The 19,569-nt window shown below is 43.8% G+C and overlaps 1 protein-coding gene across 2 annotated transcripts in view; it reads right to left on the bottom strand.

Moving 5' to 3' along the window:
• The window catches only part of CTIF (cap binding complex dependent translation initiation factor), a 1,422,510-nt gene that overhangs the window by 18,246 nt on the left and 1,384,695 nt on the right, over positions 1-19,569 (bottom strand). The window lies entirely within an intron of this gene.

Raw genomic sequence — 19,569 nt, 5'->3', positions numbered from 1 at the left:
GTAAGGTGAGGTATTCACAAAAATATCTCCTTCTCGAGCACACTCTTGTCTTGCATTTCAAGTATCCATTTTCCTAGTCGCGATACTCGTTATCAAGTATCCATATTCCTAGTCGCGATACTCGTTATCAAGTATCAATTTACCTAGTCGCGATACTAGTCATCAAGTATCCATATTCCTAGTCGCCTTACTAGTTATCAAGTATCCATATTCCTAGTCGCGATAGTCGTTATCAAGTATCCATATTCTTAGTCGCAATGCTAGTTATCAAGTATCCATATTCCTAGTCGCGATACTAGTTTTCAAGTATCCATATTCCTAGTCGCGATACTAGTCATCAAGTATCCATATTCCTAGTCGCCTTACTAGTTATCAAGTATCCATATTCCTAGTCGCGATAGTCGTTATCAAGTATCCATATTCCTAGTCGCAATACTAGTTATGAAGTATCCATATTCCTAGTCGTGATACTAATTATCAAGTATCCATATTCCTAGTCGCGATAATATTTATCAAGTATCAATTTACCTAGTCGCGATACTAGTCATCAAGTATCCATATTCCTAGTCGCCATACTAGTCATCAAGTATCCATATTCCTAGTCGCCTTACTAGTTATCAAGTATCCATATTCCTAGTCGCGATAGTCGTTATCAAGTATCCATATTCTTAGTCGCAATACTAGTTATCAAGTATCCATATTCCTAGTCGCGATACTAGTTATCAAGTATCCATATTCCTAGTCGCGATACTAGTCATCAAGTATCCATATTCCTAGTCGCCTTACTAGTTATCAAGTATCCATATTCCTAGTCGCGATAGTCGTTATCAAGTATCCATATTCCTAGTCGCAATACTAGTTATGAAGTATCCATATTCCTAGTCGCGATAATAGTTATCAAGTATCCATATTCATAGTTGCGATACTAGTTATCAAGTATCCATATTCCTAGTCGCCATACAAGTTATCAAGTATCCTTATTCCTAGTCGCGATACTAGTCATCAAGTATCCATATTCCTAATCGCGATACTAGTTATCAAGTATCCATATCCCTAGTCGCGATACTAGATACGTTATTTATCCTTACCGCCTGGGGTTTTCTTAGTAGACCTTAATACTCACTTAACCGCCACTAGAGAGGAGGTTGCACTAGTGCTAATCATTGCCTGATAATGCTCCCTACCCTTCCATGTCTCCTGATCTGCCTCACACTGTCACTAAAGCTCTCTAGAACTCACACTCTCTGTGCAAAAAGGCTTCTTCCACTCTTCCTCATCTTCAATTCAATCTACAATTGCTCCGCCTCACTAGAGCACAGATTCCTCGGTTCTATGTCAAAATAACCACAGCAAAATGTAGTCATGTGAAAATGTAGCCATAAAAAAGTGTTTTAAAAAACTGCAGTCCATCAGTACAATCAATGCAGGGTGTGAAAATGTTGCCATTAGTAATTTCACCCAAAAATAATTTTAAATGCAGAAAAGTACAAGCAGTAACATTAAAAATGGCCCAAAGCTTTAATAAAACCTACACAATCACCCCAACTCATTTCCTAAACCTTCCCCTAATTCAAATTACTACACTGAACTCTTACAGAACACTTCAGCGTGTTAAAGCATTTTATTTGCACCTTACTTATTACAAAATCAACAAAACAAGAACAGTGAACCTAATTCCAACCTTATCACCAGCTGGCCACAAATGACATAGCTCTTGCCTTACCCCGGTCCTTGCTCTAATCCTAACCTAAGCCTTACCCAAACTGCAACCCAAACACTTACCCTAATGCTTACTTTGCTCTAAACACTAGGTTTATCCTAACCCCTATCCTATGCCAACATCACTAGCCCTCCCCAACGTCCCTATCTCTTTCTTTAACACTCACCCAAACCATTACTCTATCAGCCTTAGCCTTACCATAACCCCTATCCTAACACCCTGACACTTAATCTATCCTAATGACCAACCAAACCCCAACATCACTAACCCTGCACTACCCGCCCTAATTCTTACCCTAATTCTAGCCAACATCTTTACTGTAACCCTAACCCCTATCCGCACCCTAAGCCCTATTATAGACCTAAAACAGGCAATCAGAAGCCTACAAAAGCCTCCTAAACAATAACAATTACCCTCCCAGCACTACATGTTTGACTACGTAAACTTGGCAACCTTTTGACTGCAGAGTTATTTTCACCACAACTTTTTCACTAACTACATTTTTGCCGGCAACATTTTCGCTGAATACCAATTCCTCCTTTTATCACTAGGGCTTTCTTTTCTCCTACCTTTTCACATGCTCCCTCCCTCTCAGGATCAGGCGGTGGTACTGCTTTCCATTTCACTTTTCATGGACTCTACTACCTTCTACTTTACTTCCTACCTTTTCATCCTTTGTACATCACTTTACTTGTTTCTGTAAACCCCATCAAATCTCTGTTGTAATCATCTACTATCCTCCTGGAACTCTATCGTCTTTTTGTGATAATGATTCTCTGTTCTTCCTTCTTAATCCATTTTTGTCTTCTTGGTGATTTTACTTTGCATACATCTTTTTATTGCTCCTCTTGGTCCTTTCTTTCCACTATTGATTCTCTTCTTCTCTCATAACTGTCCACTCTTCGTTCATTCCCATACATTTGATGCTCCTGTTTCTACATTTCCTTTCTTTCCGGCTCTTCGCCTTTTTCTTTCCTTCTATAATCCCCTTGGCAAGCTCTTTCTCTAGCTCCAATGTTTTTCTTTTTTGTGAATTTCGTTTCTTTGGTCAATTTTTTTGCATCAATACACTCCTTACTACCTCCTCTTAACATCTTTTGTTTTCTTCATCCTGACTCATCATTCATTCTTTTGTACACATTGCCTTGCATTTGGATTTTATATGCATTTATAGAGCCCCTTCGTCAAAGCGCTTTGAAGAGTAACATGAACGATGCAAACCGATGATCACATGGACAGAGGAAGGAAGAAGAGAGTAAGAGTAAAAGATGAGTATTAAGGCGGGAGTGGAAAATGGGAAGGGCAGATATCAGGAGGAAGGGCATTCCATAGTTTTTGGGCCAGGAGGGAAAAGAAACAGAAGTGTGAGGGAGCACATCGAGGTTTGCTGCTGAGGACGAAGGGCGTGTGCAGGAGTCTACAAAGAGATAAGAGGACAAATCAGAGTCGTCCACATAGAAACGGCAGAAGAGGTTAAAGAATTCGATTAGAGAATCAAGAGGGATGGCGTGCATAGAAAAATATAGGGGACCCAAATCTGAGCCTTGGTGGGACACCATGAAGTAACAGAAGGGGGAAAGAAATATTACCTGACCAATAAACAGTATGTCTGAAGAGAAATATAAGAGTGGACCCATTCTAGAACTGAACCTTGAAAAACTGAGGAAGGAAAGAGCAGAAAGAAGAGTGGGATAATTAACCATGTCAAAAGCTGCAGGTAAGTCCAGAAGGATCAAAATAGGATAGAATCTATTGTTCTGGGTGAAAAGAAGAAAAGACCCCTGAAGAAGAGCATTCTCAGAACGTGAAGATCGAAAGCCCAACTGAATGGAGGGAAGCAGAGTATATTTCTGACGATGGGAGGAGATTTGAGTGTAGATGACTCGTTCCAAGTGATAAGAGAGAGAAGACAAAAGGTCAATGGAGTAGGAGTAGAATAGCCCAAAGAGGGTTTTCTTAAGGATGGAAACAATAGAGACGCGCTTGAACGATGAAAGAAAAATATAAGTACGAAGGGGAGCATTAATAATTGCAGTAAAATAAAATAGCCTTGAGGAACAAGGAAGGAAAGGATATGGTCGAGAGGGAAAACAGTAGGATGAGCCAGAGAGAGATAGGTAGAGGTGTCAGACTCAGTCAGTTGTCTTGATCCTTAGACTCTCTTTATACTACCTTTTGATTACTCTCGAAAACCTCCTCATTAAGCACATGCTCCTTTCTTATAAAACTACCCGAAGACACCTATAAAAAATTGGAGTGTACCCTGGGGGTGTGGGGAATATCACATTCTTCAAGTGATCTCAATGTGGTGTCCTCTCTTCATGCATTCTAGGGCCATGAACTTTTTTTCACATTAAAGCAACTTCATTATCAATCACTTTTCTTTATACTTTCTACGTATCCTCTTAATTCCTTTTCCCTCTTTGATAATCTAGTCACCCTGATGTTTCAATTAATGTCCCCCTTTCTCTTTCTTACTTTGCCTCCTATTTTATATCTAAGGTTGAGAATCTTAGATCCTCTCTGAGTTGCTTCCATCCTTCCTACGTTACTGCTCTTTTTAACTCTTCGTTGTTTATTGGTGGTTTTAGTTCTTTCAATCATGCTACTATTTTACAGATTCTTAAAAAGTCTTGCTCTCATCTTTCTCATCTTTTCAAACTATCAACTTAATTCACTTCTTCCTTTTCCATCTCAACTCTTGCAACATACTGTTTATTCTCTACTTTACTCGTACCAGAAATCTAACTCTCGTCGTTCCTTTTTGCAATCAAGGTTCACGCTCATTCCACAGAGTGCTCTTCTATACGTAACACATTTTCTAACCTCCTCTGGTCAAACAAACCAACCGTCCCGTCTTATTCTTCTTGATCTATTCTCCTCTTTTGATATGGTGGATCACTCTTTTCTTTGTTCTTCTCTTGGTATATCTGGAACTGTTGTGTCCTTGCTCTCGTATCTTTGTGATCACACATATATCTTGTACCTGTATATTGAGCTGGGAATTCTTCATCTGCTCATTTCGGCATCCCAGGATTTTGCCTGTGCTACTTTACTTTTTTCTCAACACACTAGCTTCTCTTTCTTTCATCCAGTCTTCTGGCTTCTGTCATTTCTATGCTGATTCTCTAATATTTTTCTCTTTTCGTCCCCTTTATGATGAACTTATGCCTGACTATCTAGAAGCAATTACACATTGAATGGTTTCTCACTCTTCATTTTAATACCTCTAAAACAGAGGTTCTATTTTTCCTGCTCCTTCTTATGATTGGCTCTTCTTCCTCACCCATTTACTTTTATACAGAATCTCATCCTTCTTTGTCTAACTCTGTACGCAATTTAGGCATCATTTTGGTTATGAATTCAAACACAAACCCCTGTAGTGGGTGCATTAGTCCAAAGCTCTATATGAAAAGTGCTGACCCAGAGATTCGTCATTGTTATTACTCCATTGACGAAAGGAAAATAAAACAAATATTCTCGGGAGAAGATTTTGGGATACAACACATACCTTCTATATCACATTACTATATCAGGAAAGAAAGAGCCACTGTGTTTAGGTCTGAAGGATGCAGGGTGAACTGATGGCAGTATCCAGATTATCATTGGGCATTCATCTTTGCAACTGAAGATTAATGTGTATACAGTTTGTCATTATCTATTACGTTGTATGATGCCACAGAGTGCCAACATGGTTTAGCTAAATGTGCACTTCTTTCTCACTACTTGCAAGCATGCCTAGGTACTAACTGTCAACCCAATGCTTTTCTCATCCACTTAAATGCACCTTATTGCTTCCCTTACATCTGATATTGTACTGCAGGGGTCACGCCAATGGTGTTTTTAATGCAAGTCATTTATTGATCCAGATTCTGCTACTTGATCATGTTTTTTATCCTTGGCAAACTACTTCCCTTATTGTGCCTCATTTTGCTGATCTGTCTACATTTTCATCACCTAGAAGCGATTCAGTTCATAGCGTGAGCTACATATCTACATATAAAATAAAATCACTATCAAGTAGGTGTTAATATACTGCAGTGCCGCTCTACATAAAAAATAACAATATCAGGACTTGGCACGTCAGGGCTGGACATGTCATACAACATCTCTATACTTGAGGAAATTAAGCAGTATGGAGCTTAAGAGTTTCATCTTGTATTTACGTATGAATGTATTGCCCATAAGTGAAGTTACGGGATCATGGTCAAACACTCCTTATTTAGATAAACTCTGCAGATTTTGCAATAAGGAGATGGAAACTAGCCGCCATGTCCTAACAGGTTGTCATACTCTGCAGTACCTATAAACCATGGGCTACGAAAAGTTCACACTCAACCTGAATGACTTTTCAGGAGACCAATTTGGGTCATATATTTTCATTGCAACCTCTGTAGTTGTAAATTCAGCTGCTTTTGATATTTGGAAGGAGATTAAAAATAAAGTGGATTAGATGGTTGGAAAATATTGAATTAGGAAAAACTTAGATAAGCCTGGATACAAATCTTTTTTCAATACTTTATGCAAGGAAAAGAAATATGATGTAAATATGCTATGGTTTGTATGTTATTCTCACAACATTGTTTAGCATTGTATAAACATTGATTTTAATGTGGTAAATCTGAAAGGTTATGTGTTTTAATCTTAGTATTGTTAGTATCTTTTAAAGCACATAAGAGGAATCTGGCATTTGTTTAATTGAATGGAAATGTTTGTAGTTTTCTTGGTTTTCTGTGTGTGTTTTATTTTGTTTTGCTAGAATATGTGCTTAAAGTTTTAAATGATTAAACTAATTGCAAAATAAAAAAAAATAATGATCATAGCAAACATTTATACAGTATTCAACACAAAATGACCTGTCCCTTGGCTCATGTGTGGTAACAACAACTTCTGAGTCAGAGTCCTCACATGACTGAAAAATGAATTAGTCAATAGATATTTGTATTCTTTAGCCAGTGGCACCTGCATTTTAAACGTGTATTCTTTAAAATGTGTATTATTTAATTCATTCATGATGAATGCTCAATCAATACAGAGTAACTGATGTGTATGAATGACATGGTTCTAAAAGGACATTGTTAAATGCAAACTCCAACCAATCTGATTCCACCATTATATGCAGAAACATGCTTTTTAAATGTTGCATCTCTCTTTCTTGCACATGTGATCTGCTGTACCAGTTATGGCACTCATGATGCCATAAGTGATGTCTCAGTGTGAGGCCACACAATGGGGACAGCACAGATTTTGTTGGATTCAATCAGCACCTTAACGTCACGTCAACATATTTCACAGAATTTCACAGGTTTCATTGCTTCAGATGTTTTAACATTAACATTGCCGCGAATCAGGTTTTTTCACTGAATTTCAAGTGTTTTATTATGCTACACCCCCCACCACCTTTAATCATGTCATATTTCTGATAACATAACTGATACCATATCATGTGTTATCAATAATATCTATTCCTGAGTTACACAACATCGGGTTTATCAGGTATTCCTTCTTTTTTTTCTACTAGACAAGAAGATATTAGTAATGGTGTACTGTGACAAAGAAGAGTGAGGTGGGGTGGTTGGGGACTGTGCTGAGGAATAGCGAGATGTGGTTAGTGGGCAACTGACGAGCAAGACTGAGATGTGCTCAAATATACGTTACACATTATAAACGTAGAACTTCTTTTAAGTATTATGATCCTTATTTTTAAAAATAATACTCGTAAAGAGGGACATGCTGATATAAGATCTAGAATCGTGCACAACATGTATGTCTAAGTACTGAGATCGAGAATTAACAAAATAGGGAAGATATGAAGACAGTATGTGCATTGAGAAGTCAATGTTACAAATTACTCAGAAGATACTGAGACGAGGAAGGGTGCATTGAGCAAGAATGCAGATTGAGAACCACATATGCACCCAATGAAATAAAAACTGCATCTTAATCTTCCAATAACTTTATTATATGTGAAGCGAGAATGTAAACACTACAAAAACATTGATAATCACACTCTCTTTTTGAAAAAGTTCAATAAAAGCAGGAAAAAAACAATTTTGCTTAACTTTGGAATTCAAACTGCTATGTGTGCAGCACTAAACTTCGACATTCGATTCTCAAATTGCAATTCATTAGAATATTCATATAAGGAAAAACATACATATAACATTTGTAGAAATAAGTATTTGCCTTCTCACCTGATCTAATCAACAGCAGTTATTAAAAAAGCCTTAATATCAAAGGAATAAAAACAGACTTCTTTTCGAACCGCGTTTAACTGGTACAAAATAATCTGCAAACGTATTGGCCAAAGAGCACATGCACGGGATGCAATTCGATAGCTTATTGGTTCATAGACGCACAGATCGTGAATCACTTATATACTGCAGAAATCCTTACATTTCCTCATTGCTTTGGAGACAAATTAAACAGAGTGAGGTTTATTATTGAGAGAACAAGAGTTCCAGAGCACAACATTGAAAGTTTGGGATAGGTCAGTTATAGGGGGATAGATACGATTAGCATTATTGCGGGGAGAGGAATAGGTACTCTGGAGGGGAGGTTGAAATCGGGGCATAGGGAAGCAAGAGAGAAGGGGAAAGAGAAAGAAATGGCTGGCTTATGGTTATGGATACGCCAGTGATTGCATACAGAACAGGATTCCCTGATGACAGTAAAACTGGGCTTATGTAGAGGCAGACATCCGGTAGATGAAAGGCCACAGTCCGGTAAAGAAAAGAGAGGGATAAGAATCAAAATAGAAGATAGGTAAAGAGGAGCAAAGTGGGTGTCAGGATGTCACTCATCAACAGAGAAGAACTAGTTACTCTTACCTTGTAACGTTCTTTCGATGGGATGTTCCTCCGACGTATTCCTTATCTTAGATAGAAATCCTTCAGCTTTGCTGGCCTCGGAAAATTTTTTCGCCAGAGGGCGCTGCGCGTCGATGATCGCCGAGTCGATGACCCTCGACGGCCTCCGTGCCGACGTCGACGTCATCCTGCCTATAAAGGCCGCGCGCAGCGTCCGTTGCTCAGTTCCGTTTTGTAGTCCCCAGTAATGTTTTTGGATTAGACTAATCACCTTGAAGGAGCATAGGCTGCAAACCCACAGGAAGTCATACTGCGGGGATGGATGGGAGGGTCGATAAGGAATACGTCGGAGGAACATCCCATCGAAAGAACGTTACAAGGTAAGAGTAACTAGTTCTTCGAAGGGATTGTGTCCTCCGACGTATTCCTTATCTTAGATAGACTCCCATAGCAGTGGTATTGTGACTGGAGGCGGGAGTAATAAAAGTTATGTTACCCTTCCAGAATGGACAGAGTGTAACACAGCCTTGCCGAATCTAGTTTCTTGACTAGAGGAGGAATCCAGGCTATAGAATTTGGTAAATGTATGTGCGGACGACCATGTGGCAGCCGCACATATATCTCGAATTGGCACCCCTCTTTGAAGGGCTGAGGATGTTGCGATACCCCTGGTAGAATGAGCCCTTAGATTTTGAGGAGGCTCCTTTCCTGCCAATTTGTAGCACTCCAGAATGGCTAAAATAATCCATCTGGAGATGGTTTGTTTTGTTATTGGAAGGCCCAACTTATGTCCTGCATAACCTACAAAGAGTTGGTCTGCTTGTCTGATCTTAGCCAATCTGCTGATATAAAAGCTCAAGGCTCGCTTAGGGTCCAGCCTGTGCAGTCTCTCTTCCTCCTTCCCCGGATGAGGAGGAGGGTAGAAAGAAGGTAATATAATCTTCTGAGTGATGTGAAACTCCGAGACTACCTTCGGGAGGAAGTTAGGCTTCACCTGAAGAACAACTTTGTCCTTGTAAAAGATTGTATGTGGAGGTTTACACGATAAGGCTTGCAACTCGCTAACCCTTCTAGCAGATGTCAATGCTATTAGCAAAACAGTTTTGAGGGTGAGAAGCTTCAATGAACAAGAGTGTAGTGGTTCAAAAGGGGCACCCTTTAGGAAGTTTAAAATTAGGTTTAAATCCCATAAGGGAACTTGAAAAGGTTTCGGGGGATAAACATTAGTTAATCCTTTTAGGTATTGTATTACCAATGGAATTTTGAAGTATGAAGGCTCCTCTGCAGTGCGCTTAAAGATTGATAGCGCTGCGAGATAGCCCTTAATTGTGCCAACCTGTAGGCCTGAATTAGCCAGGTAAAGTAAGAATGACAACACCATAGGTGTACCACAAGAAAAGGGTTCAATATTCTTTTCTCTGCACCAGCTGCAAAATTTGTTCCAACGGCAGCGGTATAGAGTTTTAGTTGCCGGCCTTCTGGCCGAAAGCAACACCTCCATAACATCATCCGGAAGGTCCCAATCCTTGTACCTCAACCTTTCAGACACCAAGCGTGAAGGTTGAGGGTCTTGATGGCTGGATGGAGAACCTGACCTTCCTTCTGCGAGAGAAGATCCTCTCTGTATGGCAGTCGAATTGGAGGGCAGATGGACATGTCTAGAAGGTCCGGGTACCACGTTCTCCTGGCCCAATCCGGGGCAATTAGGATCATGGTCTTCCGAAACCTTCTCAACCTCCTGATCATTTGAGGAATGACAGGGACCGGAGGGAACGCGTACAGAAGTGGGAACTCCCAGTCCACTACGAACGCATCTCCTAGAGCTCCTCTCGGGGGAAATTCCCTTGAGCAAAATCTGTCGCACTTCCTGTTGATACTGGTGGCGAACAGATCCACTTGAGGGGTTCCCCAAAGGGCGAAGATCTCTTGAAGGACTTCCTGAGCTATCTCCCACTCGTGAGAGACTGTGCTCTGCCTGCTCAGAGCGTCCGCTGTCAAGTTCTTCTCTCCGGCTAGGTGAATTGCCGATAGAGAGATTCCTTCCTGAATTGCCCAAAACCAGAGCTGCATCGCCTCTCTGCACAGTGGTAGTGAGCCTACGCCTCCTCTTTTGTTGAGGTAGTGCATGGCCACTGTATTGTCCGTCATTATTAGGACGTTTCTTCCCCGTACAGACGGCAGAAAAGCCTTCAGCGCTAGTCTGATGGCTCTCAGCTCCAACAGGTTGATATGTAGTCTGGACTCCGATGGAGACCAACGACCGCTGATGGTCAAGTCGTTGGCGTGAGCTCCCCACCCCGTGAGTGAGGCATCCGTGACTACTGTTATCTCCGGCCATGGTTGCCAAAACATTTCTCCTTTCAGGATGTTCTCCCGACAGGCCCACCACTGAAGGTCTCGGGCTACTTTGACCGGGATCCGAAGGAGATCTGTCATCCTTCCTGAGAACTGTGACCACTGAGTTCTCAGTGCCCACTGGAGGGATCTCATTCTTAGGCGAGCCTCCGGCACGAGGAATATGCAGGATGCCATGAGGCCTAGCAACCTCAGAAAGTCGTAGGCTGGGAGATATTGGGCATTCTGAAATCTGATGACCATCTGCAGAATATCTCGAGCCCTCACCTCTGGTGGCAAGGCTCTTCCCAGGGAAGTGTCCAGGACTGCTCCAATGAATTGGAGTCTCTGTGATGGTATCATCTGTGACTTCTTTAAATTGAGGGAGAAGCCCAGCTTGTGAAGGAAGTGGCAAACATAATCTAGTTGTCTCTGAGCCTGTTCCGAAGATACAGCTCTGATCAACCAATCGTCTAGGTAAGGGTAGACGTGAATCCCTTCCCTCCTTAGACTTGCAGCCACAACCGACATTAGCTTGGTAAAGACCCTCGGGGCGGAGGTTAGCCCAAATGGCAGAACTCGAAATTGATAATGAGAGCTGCCAATTGCGAACCTCAGGTATCTCCTGTGCCTGGGATGGATCGGCACATGGAAATAAGCGTCCTGGAGGTCTAGAGATACCAACCAGTCCTGAAGCTGGAGGGCCTGAAGGATCTGAGAGAGAGTCACCATCTTGAACTTGTCCTTTCGGAGGAATTTGTTCAATTCCCGTAAGTCTAAGATGGGTCTCAGTCCTCCGTCCTTCTTCGGTATTATGAAGTAGGGGGAGTACCAACCCTTGTTCCTTTCCGCTACAGGTACCAGTTCTATGGCACCTTTCTCTAGCAGGTCTAAAACCTCCTGCAAGAGGAGCGGATCTGGAAGCTTCAAAGGGTTGTTCCCCGGTGGATGACTCTGAGGGATATGTAGGAAGGGCAGGCAGTAACCTTGGGCCACTGTCTCCAGAGCCCAAGCATCTGACGTAATAGCCTGCCATTCCGTCAGATGGTGAGTTAACCTGCCCCCTACTGGTGTTCTGTGAGGGGAGACCTCAGAGTGGTTTTGAAGCGGCTGATGCAGTTGCCGAAGGTAAAGTGGCTCCTGCTCCTGCGGGTGCGGCTTTCTTTCCCCTACCCCGTCCACCACGGGTAAATCTTCCTTGGCCTCTTTGAGCCGGTCGTCCTCTGCCCTTTCCATATGAGGAATAGTAACGAAAGGACCGTCCTCTCCACGATGATCCCGAAGGACGAAAGGTATTCTGACGGATAGCAGCTCCCAATGACTTGGCTGCTGCCTTGGACGTTTGCAGTTTCTCCAAACTGTCATCCGCCTTCTTTCCAAAGAGGGTAGAACCGTCAAAGGGCATATTCAAAAGCCTGGTCTGCACGTCAGAGGCAAAACCAGACTTCCTCAACCACGCATGCCTGCGGATTGTGGTACTTGCCGCCATGGCCCTGCTGATACTGTCAGCAGAATCTAGGCCAGTTTGTAGGGTCTCGCACATCGCATCTTTACCATCCCTGATGATGTTTAAAAATGCGTCCCTTTCCTCTCCTTCTTGGAGGCAGTCAGCCGCTGATGAAGCGCACTCCCAAAGGGTGTGGCTGAACCTAGCGAGCGTACAGGTCGCGTTAATAGACTTTAACGCCATGCTACAGGCAGAAAAAACCTTCTTAGCCATGGCATCATACTTTTTGTCATCCCTATCCTGCGGAGCAGTGGGGTATGCAGATGTGCTGCCTGATGAGGTTGCAGCCTGTACAACTAAGCTCTCAGGAGTAGGGTGTTTTGACAAATATTCAGGGTCAGAACTAGCCACCCTGTATTTTGTTGACAGTTTTTTATTTACTGCCGGGATAATTTCCGGCGTTTCCCAGTTTGTCAAAATCCTTCTCTGTAGAGCAGAGTGAAATGGAACCACAGGATCCTCCTGTGGGCCCTTGTCCAGTATGTCAGTGAGGTCATCCTGCTGAAAGGCAGGAGAAGGTGCAGACCAACCCATAAATTCTATGATTCTAGACATCAGAGCTCTATATGGAGTCTCCGCATGTTCTCCTGGGTCTGGTTTGATAAATTCTGCTTCAGGAGAAGTGTCCAAGCCACTAGCTTCCTGAAGTGCATCCTGAAGATTTTTTAATCCTCTTTCCTCAGAGGCGAAAGTCTCTGGCTCTGGTGATGTGGTCCTCTGTAAATCAATATCTTGGTCTGAATCCTCCCTTTCCTCAAAAATCGAGGTTAAAGGGGGATACTTTGGTTTTTGGAATGGTATAAACCCCATTTCCAATGCAGAAGGAGCCATCATCACAGGCCTTGAAAACGTCGATGTCGTCGACACCGACGTGAAAGTACTCGAAGGCGCCGTGAAAAGCGTCGAGAAATGTGTACTAGGCCTCGAGGAACTCGAAAGGATCGGAGTCCTGCTCGAGAACGACGTCGACGTTCTCGGCGTCGAGTCGGAGGTCTTTTGTCTAACCGTTGGCTGTGGAGTAGCCGTGGTCCTTTCCTTCACCGGCGTCGATATCGGCGTCGACGTCGGCGTCGACTCGATCGACTGATGCGCCGATGAATCCTTCGACAACGGCGTCGATGGCGCCGACCTCTGTTTCGAAGGAGTTTTCGACGATGGCGTCGATGATGCTTTATCTCCCGATGGCTCGAGGCGCTTTCGGGTTGACTTTTCCGCCGGGTACTGCGACTCGCGGCGTTTAGATTTTTTGGGTTTTTTACCCGGGGTATCACCCTCAGCTGTCTTCGAGGGGGACGAGGCCGCTTTCTCGAAGACGCTTAGCATCTTTTTCCTGAATTCCTCCCACTCAGCTTGCGAGCTGCGTTTTGTGGGGCAATGAACTCTCTCAGGAGAACTCGACGAAGATGACGAAGGGGATCTCCTACGTCTCTTCTTCGAGTGTCTCGATGTCGACGAGTGGTGGGAGCCACTTCGTGATCTAGATCGAGAGTGTTTTTTATGGTGAGGAGACGAACGTCTCGACTCTACCGAAGAAGCTTTCGAGGAAGTTAAAGTTGACCTACCTCTCTCGAGCTTTCCCCTACGCTCCTTCAAGGCTTTCGCCGTCATGGAAAGGCATTCCTCACACTCCGAACTCTGGTGCGTGATTCCCAGACACCACAAACAGACCCTGTGAGGGTCCGTCAACGACATTTTCTTCCCGCAGTCTCGGCACTTTTTGAAACCGGACCGAGGGGTCGTCGGGTCGGAGGAGGATGCCATCGATATCGAGGTTAAATATTATATACGTTATCTGACGAGAACTGAGCAACGGTGTTCCGAGGCACAACGAAGCGCGGAAAAACGGAACTGAGCAACGGACGCTGCGCGCGGCCTTTATAGGCAGGATGACGTCGACGTCGGCACGGAGGCCGTCGAGGGTCATCGACTCGGCGATCATCGACGCGCAGCGCCCTCTGGCGAAAAATTTTTCCGAGGCCAGCAAAGCTGAAGGATTTCTATCTAAGATAAGGAATACGTCGGAGGACACAATCCCTTCGAAAATGGATTTCCGGAACTAGGGTGAGGTGCTGAGGTGCCCTAACCATACTTATATACGCTAATTTTATCTGTGTGGCAAACTAGGGAGCCTCCTTTCATAATGAGAGTTAGCAGGCCGGATGCAAGAATAAGTCACCTTACCACACCAGATAGTTTGCAGCAAGACAATCGACCTAATGATGGCTGCAGCATCACAAAACAAGGGAGTAGAATCATTGAAAAAAAAGACATGAACGTGAGCTGGACACGTGTTTCCAGTCAAATGGGGGACCTTCTCCAACATGTTTCACCACCCCTGTAACTAGGTAGGAGCCTTGCCATTTCCCAGCAGCTTGAAAGGTTTCTTAGGACATTCTCGAATAAGATGCATGGCCTAGCACAATATACCATGATTCTGTCAACCTCTGGTCCATTTGAAGAGCGATGTCAAAACATTCAGAAACCCTAGTGGGTAAAGAAGGTACAACCACAAGGGCATTCTTAAGCTCACTGCATAGACCACGATAGAACACAACAGCATTATTATCTTCAGGCCAAGCAGTGGTAGTTGCCAACTGATCACTATGTGTCACGTGTTGCAACAAATCATGAGTAACTTGCCATTTAATTTAATTTATGTAGCACCCAGATGCAGAGGTATCAAGGCGCTTGTACCATGGCAGTGAGTAAAGAAATAGCAAAAACAGTGTGCATAGTAAATATACATGTTATACATGTTTGTTGAATAACCAGGGTAAGAGTTTTTTGAAGATATGATATGGTTCATTTCTAATGTGGAAGGTGTCCCAAAGGGTGGAAGAAATTATACAAACACGAGGGCCCCCTGCCCGCTTTAGATTGAATATGGGAGTAAGCAAAGCGCGGCTAGAGGTCCAACAGTTCTGGATTATGAGCCTGCTGATGATGCCTGGTATCAAATACTTGGGGTAGGTTGCTGTTAGTGCATTCAAATTATACAAGAGGGAATCATCATTTTCAAGGATCAGGTTTGCCAAGTCAGTGGCAACGCAGCTCAAGTAGGGCAACAAAAATGCAACCTTACCAGCAGAATCAGTAAACACAGCAGGTCAAAAAATGAAATGCATTTAGCATGGATTTAAAAATGTGCAGTACATCTAGGGTTAACTAAGGAAACTTTTGGGGTGCCAAGGAAAACTGGGATTGGACTCCCACGAAACCCCAGTAACCCCAATGGGAACCATAGGGGTTTGTTGGATTTAGAGCTACACGCTACCCTCTCTGGGAGCCCTACAGTTGTGAAGCAGACGCCCCTAGTTCAAGTGCTTCTTTGGCAATGAGGGCCTATGAACTTGTGGCTGATTTAGCCTGGCATTAATATAGCCTTAGTAACTCGTTCCACGGGCTATACTGCGGGTAGCGGCCCGGCAGCCAAAGTTAAAGGCCTGAGCGAAGCAAGGGCTTTTAACAAGGTCACTGGGTCGTTACGCCTCGGTGTGGCCCATGGAATGGGTTACTAACGCTATTAGCACTCCGGGATACCGAAGAGGTAATCCGGGGCGTTTAAAAAAAAAAAAAAAGGATGTTCATTCAACGAACGGGACACGGGGGGCATCCGGTTCATTTAATGAAAATACTGTGCAATGATAGCCACCATGGTTGAGGAAGGCGAGGCCCCATGCGGAGCGGAGCCCTTCTTCCAATTCCATGGTGGCCAAATGGAGCAAGGAGGGAAGCTGTAGGAGCTGCAGCAGCAGATGCCGCCACAACAGCCAAACACGTAAGTGGTGATTGGCAGTATCAGCCGCATTTCTCGTCTCCTGATTGGCCGGTGACACCCACAGGGTGCTAATAGTGATGATGTTGGTGCGTAAGGCTGCTAATGCTTGTGCAAGGTCATCCTTGGGGTTAGGGGTTTGGTTCATGTGGGCCAGATAGCAAATACATAATTGCCCTCACATACCTGTATATACAACCAGGATAGTCCGATGTGAAAGACCCACACCAATTAATTGACGGCAAAAGAACAAATAGATATGTTGACAAGTGGATACACAGGGAACATGGTAAATGTAACATATACAATAACCAGCCTGATATGCGTAAAACATATCTGGATGGGGAAAAAAGGAACCCTCCTTTCACAATGAGGGGCAGAAGGCTGGATGGAAGAGAAAGTCACCTTACTGAGGCAGGTTGCCTGCATGCAGCAAGAATCATCAGAATGATGTTTGCAGAATCACAAATCAAAGAAGTTCGAGAGAGGTGTAGAAGCGATGACCTGAACAAATGTCTATTAATACAAGAGCGAAGTTCCATTCAATGCAGAAACAGCACAACATCCCAAGGTCACCAAAACAAAATCCGAAAGTGGTTCAAAAGCAATCCAAGTTCCAAAAACTGGTAATGACTAGGTCAGATTCTTTCCAAGGCCAAAAGGAAAGTGTCTATAGAGAGGGAGAGCTGATTGCATGAAGTCAAAAGGATCCGAGTAACACAAGATGCATTGGAGAGGGAAGGGAACACACAAGTAGCCGGTCAAACACAGCAGGGGCAACCACTAGCAAAAGGGAATGTAACAATAGGCACCAGTCTGAAAAGCAACAGCGGGCAGGAGACTTTTCCAAACCAACACTTGTTGAGGAATGCTGACGCTTGTTCCCAATCCCCTAGTAAAACCTCCTGCAGGCTTCATGTTTTACGATGGGTGTTTCTGGGATTTGTAGTTTTGGCAATGCTGGTGGAAATACAACACCCAAGTTGCATTGCCAGCTTCCATCATCCTGTCTGTGGATATGGAGATCCGCACACTCCATACACTTCAACACGTTGGAAACGAGGCAGCGTTTCCTGAGAGGGGGCCCTCCAATGGCTTAACGCTGCCTTACCTCATAATTCCTTTTACTTTCCTCACTGGGATGACCAGAGTTCAACATTTAATCCTAAAATTCAACACTGAAAAAGCGACATCGAGGTGAACAACTATGGAGATAGATAACCCAATTCCCTAAAAAAATAAAAATAGGATGGTATAGTTATTTTGCGAAAGGTAGCAATTTGAATAAATAAGAACAATGTATATAATTGACATACCATAGGAGACCTGGAACAGGATTGGCCAACACGTGGTGTAATTGCTCGAAAATGATCATGAAATAGGTGCACACTGCGGCATTTGTCAGGAAATCATTAGAGCACGTGTCGGTGCGTGAAAGGCTATTATAATAATAATGACCGCACTGGGGATTGCAGGGTGTAAAGTTGGGCCACAGGAAGAAAGCCGTGCCTGGGAACAATGTCACCCCCGAATAGTCTTAAATGAGAGCACGTCCTCGGAATCATTGGAAATGGGGTCTCCGAGGGAGGCACACAAACATCCATCGCCATGCTGGGGCAGTCTGGAGTAAATCACAGAGATCCTGCGGGCCAGGCAACAGCAGACTCATGATGCTGTGTAATGAGGTGGGTCATTGCGTTAATGCTTAGCACCGCGTGTAACACGGTGCTAAACCTACTGCTCTAGTGCTTTAAGGTGGATGGAAAAACGAGCGGGTGGGGGGGAGGGGGCAATGTTTAACATAACATATGGAGGCCGGACCTAATAAGTGTTTGTCATGCTCTAAAAAGCACAAACAACTTTAGGAACCCAAAGAACCTGTAAAAGAGGCCTAGCCTATGAAACTAAAGGAATGGACCAACAGATGCAGACAAGTGTTCAAACTGTTACAACACGTTCCCGACATTAGCAGAATACAAACAACGAGAGGTGTGTTAAGTATAACATGTTCAGTAGTCAAACTAATCTGCTAAAATAAAAACATCAAAGAGTGGCGACCATAGAGATATGCATGTATCTTGTAGGTCAGGTCAGAATTCTCCATTGCAGGAAGACCGCTCAAAGGGTTAATGTGCCTGCTGTAGGGATTTGTGTGTAACGTGCAACACACAAGTGCCACACCATCCCCCACAAAAACAGAAGCGCTCGGCTCACGTCTCACCTGTCAAAAGTGAAAAATAAACTCTCCACAACAGCGTGCTTTTTGGATTTTGTGGAAATGATATATGATATGGCATTTATAAAGCGCCTGTACACAACTGTGTCTATGTGCGAAATCCGCCTTGTGGTTTCTTTTTCAAATTTAGTGTACTGTGGGGTGTCCTCGCAATAAAAAGCTTTTTTGGACCTGCCAATGGTACACTGCAGCAACTGAGCCTTTTCAGGAGGGATAAACATGCCATCAGAATGAAACTGGCGCTAATCTCCCCCGCCAACGTCGCTTGCCCTCTATAAACGAGCAGCAAAATACTGAAAGTCACGTATCATGGGTGCGAAGACTGCCACTTTTAACAACAGGGTCTCCCAGGCCAAGTCTAACTCCAAAGAGCTCTTCACGATCCTGAAGGCATGTGAAGGTAAATCAGTTGTGGGAGAAACTCCCACCATGGATTCTGAGCGGTGTCAGGGAATCCATGATGGATTCAAACGTAAAATCAACAAACATAAGGAGGCTATTTGTTCCCATATGAAGGCTAATCCCATTTTAGGATTCTTCCATCCCTGGGTTCAACCCCCCGCCCATTCCAGCCCTCAAAGAGAATACGTTTACTTTCTCCCTCTGTTCCGAGGATGACCTGTTCAATATCATAGGCTCTATGAAACCCACCATCTGCCACTGTGACATCTGACCCTCCAGGGTCTTCAAAAATTGTCTAGACACCTTGGTTCCATGGGTCACCAAGTTGGTGAACCTTTCCTTTGCAGAGGGCCTGGTGTCCCGTTTTATGAAGGAAACATGGATCACACTCCTTCTCAAAAAGAGTAACCTTGACCCCTTCCAGGCTGGGAATTATCGTCCTATCACGAACGTCCCGTTCCTGCTTAACCTGCTTGATGGCGTGGCCTTTGTACAATTTCAAAGCTACATTGAGAGAAATCATATTCTTGGTCCACGTCAGTACAGCTTCAGAGCCAGACATGGCACTGCGACTGCCCTTCTTGATTTAAAATGTAATCTCTCCCTCACCGTGGCCAATAGTCATCCTGCCCTCTTGATGCTATTGGACCTCTCGGCAGCCTTTGACCTTGTAGATCATTCCATCTTGGTCCCTAGGCTCCGAGGTGTAGCAGGCTGCTCTAAGACAGCCGTTCGATGGTTTGCATCCTTCCTGGGACCCCGCAATACCAGAGTTGTGATGGCGGG

This window comes from Ambystoma mexicanum, chromosome 6p (assembly GCF_040938575.1).
Source record: "Ambystoma mexicanum isolate Mex_15411 chromosome 6p, UKY_AmexF1_1, whole genome shotgun sequence".
Lineage (NCBI taxonomy): Eukaryota > Metazoa > Chordata > Amphibia > Caudata > Ambystomatidae > Ambystoma > Ambystoma mexicanum.
The sequence above is the reverse complement of the archived record's forward strand: the minus strand, read 5'-3'. Positions and strand labels throughout refer to the sequence as shown.